This window comes from Panthera uncia (genome assembly GCF_023721935.1).
Source record: "Panthera uncia isolate 11264 chromosome B2 unlocalized genomic scaffold, Puncia_PCG_1.0 HiC_scaffold_25, whole genome shotgun sequence".
Taxonomy (NCBI): Eukaryota; Metazoa; Chordata; class Mammalia; order Carnivora; family Felidae; genus Panthera; species Panthera uncia.
This window is the reverse complement of record NW_026057581.1, coordinates 1,620,758-1,631,666: the sequence shown is the minus strand read 5'-3', so window position 1 is coordinate 1,631,666 and position 10,909 is coordinate 1,620,758.

Sequence of the window (10,909 nt, the reverse complement as noted above, 5' to 3'; positions counted from 1 at the left end):
TTCCTCCCCCCCTCCCCGGGGAGCCCCAGGTGGGGAGGTCGGAGCCCAGGAGAGCCGCAGGTGGGGAGGCCCGCGCCCTGGGAAGCTGCAGGTGGGGAGGCCCGGGCTCCATCCCGCTCTCCGTGACACTCGGTGCAGGCCACCTAGCCAACTCCATCACCACCCTTCTCCCCAGGAAGAAGCCCACCTTGGCCGCTTCAGGTAAACCAGCATTCAGAAACTCCTGTCACTCACTAGACTACGTTAGTTTTTTCTATATTTCGTGCAGGATTTTGGAGAGAAATGGAAGAGAGAAGATTCTTACTTGCCAAGATGCCGTTGCATTTTCCTTCCTATGAAACCTCTACTTGTGTTCTGAGCTCTGGTCTCCCTCCCAGGGTCCCTTACCGAGTTTATAAACTCACCTTTGCATGCACCGCCCATCATGGGAATCCATGGGTTAGAGGACTGAGGACTTGTTCATTTAGTGAGTCAAACAATCGTATCACTTTTTCGAATGAGGTCGGCTGTTATGATTTTCCTTCAGCCTTGAGTCAGGACTCCCGTTTTGTTGTTTGAAGCATCCCTTCTCATTGTCCTGTTCACAGTTCCAAGGAAACCTGATTTGACACCAGTGACTTCAAAACTACTTCTCAAGACAACTTTTCAAGAGAAAATTTACCTGTTAGATTAACAAAGATTTTTCTTTTAGACAGTTCTCCCGCCATACTCCCCAGAGGGCAGGGATTATATTTCATTATTCATCATTTTACACCCAGCACATCAGCGTGTAGAATGAATATGTAAAGTGCTTTAAAATGCCTGACACTGGGGGTGCCTGGGTGGCTCAGTCGGTGGTCAAGTGGCTGACTTCAGCTCAAGTCATGATCTCACCATTGGTGAGTTCGAGCCCATGTTAGGCTGTGTGCTGAAAGCTCAGAGCCTGGAGCCTGCTTCCGATTCTGTGTCTCCCTCTCTCTCCGCCCCTTCCCTGCTCATGCTCTCTCTCCCCCCCCCCAAAAAAATAAATAAACATTTAAAAAAATGTAATACCTGACACTGCAATCACTATGTAAATGCTTTGCATTATCATTATTATCCCTCAGAAAAGACAACCAGCAGAGCAAACATGAACCAATAGTGTGTGCAGGCAATCCACAGAAGTAGAAACAATTCAGACGACAAACATAATAAAAGAAGCTTCCCTTCACATATATTTAAAGATATGCTAATTAAAATAGTAATATATTCTCCCCTCCATTAGACCGACAAGTATTTACAAAATTCATAATAACAGATCTGGGCCAGAGTTTCGGAAAGCATGTTTTGAAATACTGCTGCGAAATTGTAACTTGGCACAAACACATTAAAGGATAATTTTATAAGACCTATTGAAATTTAAAAACTTACATCCTTTTTCCCTTCCTAAAACCCAACTATCAAGTAGGCGTAGGAGGGAGGTGACTCCAACTACAGTATGTGTAGTTTTGTTATCATTATTATTTTAAGTAAATATGAAGATAAATTAATAGAGTTTTAGATAATATCAGTGAGGCCACTTAGCCTCAGCCTCAGTTTTATGAAGACTCAAATATAGACTTTTCTTGATATCTCCAAAGTACATTATACATACAATTATTGTATATTTATTTGATGTTAACAGAGTTCATGTTTAAATATAATTATTTCAACTATATCCCAACTTTTAGAATATTCCTTTTGTATTTTATTTTAAATATGGTAGAAAACTAAAAAAAAAAAAAAAGCCACAGGCCCTTTGCAACTTTGGAAAAACCATTATGGGCATTGACATAAAAAATGCCTGCAAGAATATATACGGACTGTCAAAAGTCGTTATATCCAGGGCTGCAGCTACGGGGCTCCAGCACTTTCCATATCATTTTTGTAAGGTTTTACTTTTTACTTTAGTCTCAAACATGCATTAATTATGTAAATATAGATGGAGATAGGACTTTTGGTTTCTGATCAACATGTAGAGAGCTTGGAAGGCGTCACTCCCATCCTCACGACAAGGAAAGAGCTGAAACAACCCTTCTTAGACCCATCAGAGAACTGAGGTCACAGAACTAACTGCTGCCCCCAAACTGGAGAGACAGGTAAATGATCACAATTTTCCAGAGCAGAAGCCAGGAGGTGGCAGCAGAAATCAATACCAAGGCAGGAAAATTAAACCATAATTAATGAATTGCTGGAGGCTCAGTGTAGAGTAGCTTGAGGGTTGAACACTGCAAGGAGGCTCTGTCCTGGGAGCGCCCTCTGCTTTCCTGAGTTTTACCTCCAGGAGCCCCACCAGGCTCTCACTTTGAAGACCAAGAAAAAATACCCTCTTGCCTGTGGCTAGGAGAGGGGAAAAGTAGCCATTCTGAAATGTAGTACACAATAGCTATTCTTGAATGAATGCATGAGTGAATGAATGAATGAATGAATGAATTTAAAAATCTGGATTTAAAAAAAATTTTTTTAACGTTTATTTATTTTTGAGACAGAGAGAGACAGAGCATGAACGGGGGAGGGGCAGAGAGAGAGGGAGACACAGAATCTGAAACAGGCTCCAGGCTCTGAGCCATCAGCCCAGAGCCCGACGCGGGGCTCGAACTCACAGACCGTGAGATCGTGACCTGAGCTGAAGTCGGACGCTTAACCGACCGAGCCACCCAGGCGCCCCCAAAATCTGGATTTTTAATAAAAGCACCGCCAAGCACCAAAATGCAAGGTAGAAGAGCTTCCTTTGCAAGAAGGAGCTCTTTGTTCTCCTAACAAGTCGGTCCACAAGGAAGCTACTTTATCACGATAAAACTTCTAGCAGATAACACAGGAGAAAATCTAGGTGGTGTCAACTCTGGCAATGGGTTCTTGGATACAACGCCAAAAGCATGATTGTTGGACGAAATAACCAATAAGTGGTACTTTATTAAAATTTAAAAACATATGCTCTGCTAAAGGCAGTATCAGGAAAATGAGAAGACAAGCCACAGACAAGCCACAAAAAAAATATTTGAAAAACACGTATCTGATAAAGGACTGGTACACAAACTATACAAAGAACTCTTAAAACTCACAAACAAGAAAACAAACAACCTGTTTACAAAAATAGGGAAAAGATCTGGACACTTGACCAAAGATGTACAGATGGCAAGGAAAGCATTAAAAGATGCTCAGCATCAGGGCACCTTGGTGGCTCAGTAGGTTGAATGGCCAACTCTTGATCTCAGTCAGGTCATGATCTCAGGGTTTGTCCAGAGCCTGCTAGGGATTCTCTTTCTCCCTCTCTGCCCCTCCCCTGTGCATGCTCGCCCTCTCTTTCTTTCAAGATAGATAAATAAACTTAAAAAAAGAGATGCTCAACATCATATGTCATTAGGGAATTGCACATTTAAACAATGAGGTGCCACTACAGAGCTATTAGAATGGCCAAAGTCCAGAACATTGACAACGCCAGATGCTGGGGTGCATGTGGAGTGACAGGAACTCTGATTCGTTGCTGGTGGGGATACAAAATGGTGCAGCCGCTCTGGGAGACAGCTTGTTCATTTCCTATAACACTCAACACAGGTTTATCCTATGAGGAAGCAGTTGCACTCCTTGGTATTTACCCATATGAGTGACGAACTTGAGCTCCCACAAAATCTTTCACGTGGATGTTTCAGCAGCTTTCTTTGTAATTGCCAAACTTGGAAGCAACCATCCCGCAGTAGGCGAATGGATAAGTGAACTGGTTCATCCAGACAATGGAATACTATTCAGTGTCCCCCCAAATGAGCCATTAGGCCGTGAAAACACAAGGAGCAGCTTTAAATGCATATTCCTGAGTGAAAGAAGTTGGTCAGCTTTAGTCAAAACTCCCATAAATAGTATAAGTTAAGTTTTGTTATATACAATTTAACTGTCACTTAACTAGCAGTTGGAGGTAATTTCTGCTTAAAATGACCACTGATTTATTTGCACTTTTAAAACCTTTTTCTCCTGTCATTATTTTGCTTAAACAGATATTGTATGAGTTTTTTTCCCTTTCCTTTATTTATTTGGTGGCTTATTAATTTTTTTTTTTAGAATTTTTTTTTCAACGTTTTTTATTTTTTTATTTTTGGGACAGAGAGAGACAGAGCATGAACGGGGGAGGGGCAGAGAGAGAGGGAGACACAGAATCGGAAACAGGCTCCAGGCTCCGAGCCATCAGCCCAGAGCCTGACGCGGGGCTCGAACTCACGGACCGCGAGATCGTGACCTGGCTGAAGTCGGACGCTTAACCGACTGCGCCACCCAGGCGCCCCGGCTTATTAATTTTTTTAACGTTTATTTATTTTTGAGACAGAGAGAGACAGAGCATGAATGGGGGAGGGTCAGAGAGAGAGGGAGACACAGAATCTGAAGCAGGCTCCAGGCTCTGAGCTGTCAGCACAGAGCCCGACGCAGGCCTCGAGCTCACGGACCGTGAGATCATGACCTGAGCCGAAGTCAGACGCCCAACCGACCGAGCCACCCAGGCGCCCCGGCTTATTAATTTTTTACAACTTTTTTTCTCCATTTGTTTGGAATGTAATCATTCCATTTCCATTGTTTTAGTGAATATTTGAAGTAACATATAAAATTATCTTAACAAAATACAAAGAAAAAGATCTTGATCTTTTTTAAAACAAAATTATTTGAGAGGGAGATAGAGGGCAAGCAGGGAAGGGACAGAGAGAGAAGACAGACCCCCAAGCAGGCTCCGTACTATGAGCACAGAGCCCGATGCGGGGCCTGAACCCATGAACTGTGAGATCATGACCTGAACTGAAGTCAAGGCACCCCTCTTGACCTTTTTAAAAAACATAAAGTCTTTCAAAACACTTTAGTCCCTCTTCTTCCACTTTTTAAAAAATTGTGGTAAAGCTCACCTAACATAAAATTCACTGTTTTAATTAAAGCGTGCAATCCAATGGCATTTAGTCGCTTCACAACGTTGTGCAGCCATTACCACTATCCGAACATTTTCACCACCCCAATCACCCCAAAGGAAACCTTGTACCCATTAAGTAGTCATTCCTCAAACCTGCACTCACCCCCAGCATCTGGAAATCACTAATCTGCCTTTCGTTTTTTCTATGGATTCACTTATTCTGGATATCTCCTATAAATGGAATCACACAGAATGTGGCCTTTTGTGTCTGGCTACTTTCACTCAGCATAATGTTTTCAAGGTCTGTCCATATTGTAGTCTTCCTTTTTGATGACTGAATAATACTCCATCCTATGGATTTACCACCTTCATTCACTCATTTATCAGTCTATGGACACTTGCGTTATTTTCACTTTTTTTGCTATTGTGAATAGTGCTGCCATGTAGATTTGTGGACAAGTTTTTGTTTGAACACTTGTTTTCAACCTTTTGGGTATCACCCAGGAATGGGATTGCTAGGTCCTACGGTCACTTCTTGTTTATTAACTTACTGAGGAATCACCATTTTCCACAGCTGCCACACCATTTTACATTCTCACTAGCATTGTCCAGAGTTCTAACTTCTGGATCGACTCAGATTTTCTATTTCTTCACAATCCAGTCTTGGGGGATTGTGTGTTTCTCAGAATTGTCCATTTTATTTAGGTTTTCTGATGTGTTGGTGCATAATTGCTCGTAGTACCCTCTTATAATCCTTTTATTTCTGTAAGATCAGCATTAATATCCTCACCTTACTTTCAGCTTGAGTCATTTGAGTCTTTTGTCTTTCTTTTTTATTCACTAGCTAAAGATTTGCCAATTCTGTTATCTTTTCAAAAAGCAATTTTTGGTTTCATTGATTCTATCGTTTTTGTGCTCTCCATTTCATTTATCTCTGCTCGAATCTTTATCATTTCCTTCCCTCCATTTCCACTGAGTTAAGTTGCTTTTCTTTCTCTGGCTCCTTAGGGTAGAAAGTTATGTTACTTACTGAGATCTTTCTTCTCTCCTAATGCAGGCATTTATAGCTATAAATGTGTCCCATAAAACCATAAAACTTGGCGTTTTGCCTTTATTTTCTTCCAGCCAAGTATTTTGTCCATCTCCCTGATGACCACCTCTTTGACCCAGTAGCTGTTTACAAGTATGTTTTTAACTCCACATATTGGCGTATTTTCCAGTTTTTGCTTTGTTATTTGATTTCTGGTTTCATTCTATAGTGGTTGGAAAATACACTTTGTATGATTGGAATCACTTTAAATTGGCTGAAACTTGTTTTGTAGCCTAACATAAGCAGCTTCTGTCTCCAGGCAGCATTCTCTGGTTGCTATTTTTATTAGATTCCAGAGTTCTGCAAAAGTTGTTTCTGGTTTTTTGCCACCTAATCGTCGCTTTAGTGGAGACGCGGATATTTGGAGTGCCCTCCTCCTCCGTCTCTGGTTATGCCCCTGCTCGCCATTTTTTATGGTTACAAATTAGATACTACTATTATTTTATTCAGATAATTATTGTTCAAATTTTCCTACATGCTCACATTTTGTTTGTTCTCTATTTATTGTTGCATTTCAGACTATCATTCTAGTATTTTTCTTTTTCTCTGAAGTATATCATTTTGAGGTTGTTTTAATAATTAACCTACCATTTACCTTGCCTTTGTAAAGATAACCAATAAGTGATTAAGAAAGGTGACTCTTTGTAGAATATTTACAGATAAAAAATGCAAAAGAAATGCTTTTTAAAAATCACCATTTTATAACCCTTAATGCATAATGAATCTAGGTAGTAATAATCAGTGGTTGAATAAGCCATTAGGTGGAAAACAAAGGTGTGGATCTGAACCCACCAAACAGCCTTACGTAATTAGAAGTGGGAAAACCTAGGTTATATGCCTCCTGATGTGATACTATAGGAAATCCACCGTAAAACCCATAATGTATTCTAGCCTAAAACAACCGAATATGAGTCTACCAAAACTTCACTGTCTAACTACCAGTTTACAAGAGATATGGAGAATAAGAAAAACACATTAGGTGGTACCGCAACGGTGAAATCAACCACACTTAGAACATAAGAAATTCCATGGGACAGATTACCCACTTGCATAAACAAGTGAACAGCATAAAAAAAAAATAAAAGAGACCCCATTAATCTTGAGAATTTTAAGAGATTTTCTCAACCAAAAGCAATGTGTGGACCTTCTTCAGATTATGAATGAAACAAATCAACAACAACAAAAAAGGCATGTTCACAAAACCGAGAAAATTCACCATGGACTGGGTATTAGATAGTATGAAGAATCTTGTTAAATTGTTTAGATGTGAATTTTGTTGGAATTTTGTTTTTTAAATGACTATCTATTATCTATTATCTATTACCTATTACCTATTCTCTATTCTCTATTGTTTTTTAAATGACTATATACAGAAATATTTAAAGATCAAATGCATGATGCTTGAAAGTAGCTTAAAATGCTTCAGAAAACAAAGGATGATAAAATAAGAATGGTGTATGTTAATCATTGTTGAACCAGGTTGAGATGCATATGGACATTCATTATATCGTTCTCTCTAACTTCACGTAAGTTCCAATGTTTTGATAACATGTCTCTGTGAGAGAAAATTTCCCCAAGTTAGGCCTGCAGGACTCATCATAGTAAGATCACACAACCCTCCCAACAGTAAGGATGACCACAGACGCAAGAAGATAAACCACTATGCTTATGGATCCACACATACAAAAGGTGACATAGACCTAAACGGCAGCAGATGTTGAGATTTTAAGATACAAGATAAAGAACAGCGATGTGGGATATACATCAACAAATTAAGGAGACAGTATGCCAGAAGAATGAGTAGAATGATATAAAAATTTAGAACTCAAGAAATAAGATACAATAGTTGAAGCTAAAAATTCCTGATAGGTCAGGCTAAACAGCATGTTAGCTACAGCCTAAGAAAGAATTACTACATTGAGAGATGACTCCAAAATGTTGGTCCAGAATACAGCAAAAATAGTTAAGGACACGGAACAAAGTCAGCTGTGACGGTTTGGTTTTAAACTCCCTGTTTTTATTTGTAAATGGTGTTAAAAAGCTTCCATTCTTGGGCGTCTGGGTGGCAGTTAAGCATCCAACTCGGTTTCGGGGTTTCAGCTCCTGTCATGATCTCATGGTTTGGTGAGTTCAAGCCCCGTGTCAGGTTCTATGCTGGCAGCACAGAGCCTGCTTGGGATTCTCTCCCCCCCCCCCCCCCCCCCTCCACACTCATGCTGTCTCTGCCTCTCTCCAAATAAATAAATAAACTTAAAAAATTTTTTTTTAAAAAGCGACCATTCTTGGGGCACCTGGGTGGCTTAGTGGTTGGGCAACCGACTTCGGCTCAGGTCATGATCTCACAGTTCGTGAGTTCGAGCCCCGCGTCGGGCTCTGTGCTGCCAGCTCGGAGCCTGGAGCCTGCTTCAGATTCTGTGTCTCCCTCTCTCTCTCTGCCTCTCCCCCACTCGCACTCTGTCTCTCAGAAATGAATAAACGTTAAAAAAATAAATAAAAATAAAAATAAAAAGCGACCATTCTTGAAGGTTAGTTTGATGAGCACACAAGTCTAGATTGACAATTATTTTATTTCAATCCTTCTAAAATAGATTTCCTTTTTCCCTGGTTTGTTATGGAAATTAAGGTTCTTGTTAGCATTGTAACTGTTCCTCCTTTGCAGTAGATCCGTCCATTTTCTCTGGCTGATTTCAGACCTTCTCTTTGGTAACACAATTTCAGTGTGAAGTGTGAAGTTATGGTTATTTACTTTTCCTTGCTTGTGATACACTGAGCTTTCTGAATCTACATATAAAAAGTTTCTCTCCAGTTCTGGGAAATTCTAATCTCTTATGTCTTCGAATATGACCTCACCTACGTTTTTCTCTTCTTCTATTCCTGGGCTATAATTATATATACTCAGAATTTCTTATTTGATCCTACATCTCTACTATGTTCTTTTATCCATTTTCTGTGGCTGTGTAATAAACTACCCCAAAACTCAGGGGCTTAAAGCAACACCCACTCATTTTCTCAGAATTCTAGGGGTTGGTAATATGGGCAGAGCTCACATGGGCTGTATCATCTCTTCTGTTTGTGGGGTCAGCTGGACTAGTCTCTCTGCAGCCAATTCACAGGTCAGCTGGAGACTGACGGCTCCAGGACAGCCCCAACCATATCCGACAGTAGGCAGGGACTGTTTCTGGTTTATCAGGTTTCCTTACTGTGCTCTTTCTAGATGGTGGCCCAGCTTTCTTACAAAATGATAGCAGTGTTCCAGGAAAGAGAAGGCTGACACTACAAGGTTTCTTGAGACCAGGCTTGAGAGTGCCACAACATTACCTCATTGTACTCCACTGGTCAGAGCAGCTCAGATTCAAGGTTCAGAGGAATAAATTAGACTCCACCCCCTGATGGGAGGAGGTGCAAATGACCTGTGGTGAGGTTCGTCTGTCATGGCTGACTTTGTTCCATTTCTTAACTACTTTTGCTGTATTCTGGACCGACACTTTGGCATCATCTCTCAACATTTTGATGAAGAGCGGGATGTTTGGGGTCTTAGGTTGCTGCCCCCACAAACCATGGAAGGCACAGTCTCCAGGTAATTACCCCCACATTATCCATGATAAGTATCCCCACATCAGCTATGTAGTACTCTGGTGGGAAATGCATGCCCTGAATGTGATCATAAGAAAACAGACCCAAAGCGAAAGACATTCTATTAAAAAAAGAAACAAACAATAAAAAAAGGACATGCTTCAAATGGCATGTTAATGTCATAAAAGCCGCCCCCCCTCCAAATCTGTGAAAATGTTCCAGATTAAAGAAAACTAAAAAGGCCAACTAAATGCAATACCATCCCCAGACTAGATGTTGTAGGAGGGGTGATCGGGTCAGTTGGGTCAAATGCAAACCGTAGATTAAATACAGCTGTCTGTTAGGGTTAACTTCTCCCGTTCACCACAGTCCTGAGGTCATGAGGTCAAGGGTTTAAGGGTAACTGAACATGTGATACTCCCTAATGAGAGAAAGAGCAGTCAAACCACAAAGCAAATGGAGTAAAATATTAGCAATAGCCAAATCCAGGTCAAGGGAATAGGGGCAATTTTGTACTATTTTTATTTTTTTCTACTTTTTTAATAAGTTTGAAATTGTTTCAGAGGCAGAGAAAGACTCCAGGGAAATCAGCGACTGGGGGTGGGGCCGGACCCAGCCAACTCTACAGCGTGAGGAGCGGTCCCCCAAACCATCCGAGGAACCCCGAATTCTTCACAGCTGGGGGGGTCTGACCGTGGAGGGGGGGGTAGTGGGGAGGAGGAAGTCAGGGCTGCTGGGCCAGCTCAACCCTTCCCCCCCAGCAGCACCCCTGCCGCCCTCGGCTGGCCCCAGGGCAGGGGTACCTGCCACCCAGGTTCCCAGCTTGTCCTCGGGGTCCATCCAGGACAGGGTGACCCCGCGGGGACGGTCCCTGCCACCACCGCCCAGCCTTCAGCGGAGGCTTCTGCCTCCCGGAGATGGGGAGGATTTGAGGGTCTCGGACCCCCGGAGGCGGGAGGCGCTGCGCACCCCCTGGGCTCCCCCCGCCACACGCCCCCGCTGCGCGCGCGCCTCCCTCCCCCTCCTCTGGCTGTCCCCCCCCCTGCACACCCGCCCCCCGCTGCGCCGCACCTGTTGCGGCCTCTGGGGGCGGGAGTGGGGGAAGGAGTGCAGAGCACGGGAAATGAAGCGGGGAAGAGCGAGAGAAGACTGACCGTCTCTTTTCAGCTTCCTTCTTCGTTTGGAATCTCACTTTGTGCTTTTGAGGGTTTTTTTTGTTTGTTTTGTGTTTTGAAACCGCTTCTCAGCCTGTTTCGCAAACGAGGCAGCTCGCACCGCGCGCTCCCTGCAGGTTACCAAATCTTTAGGTGACCAGGAAGTAATGATTATAAATCACGACAGGAATCCAAAGGGGCGTGCTCACAGTC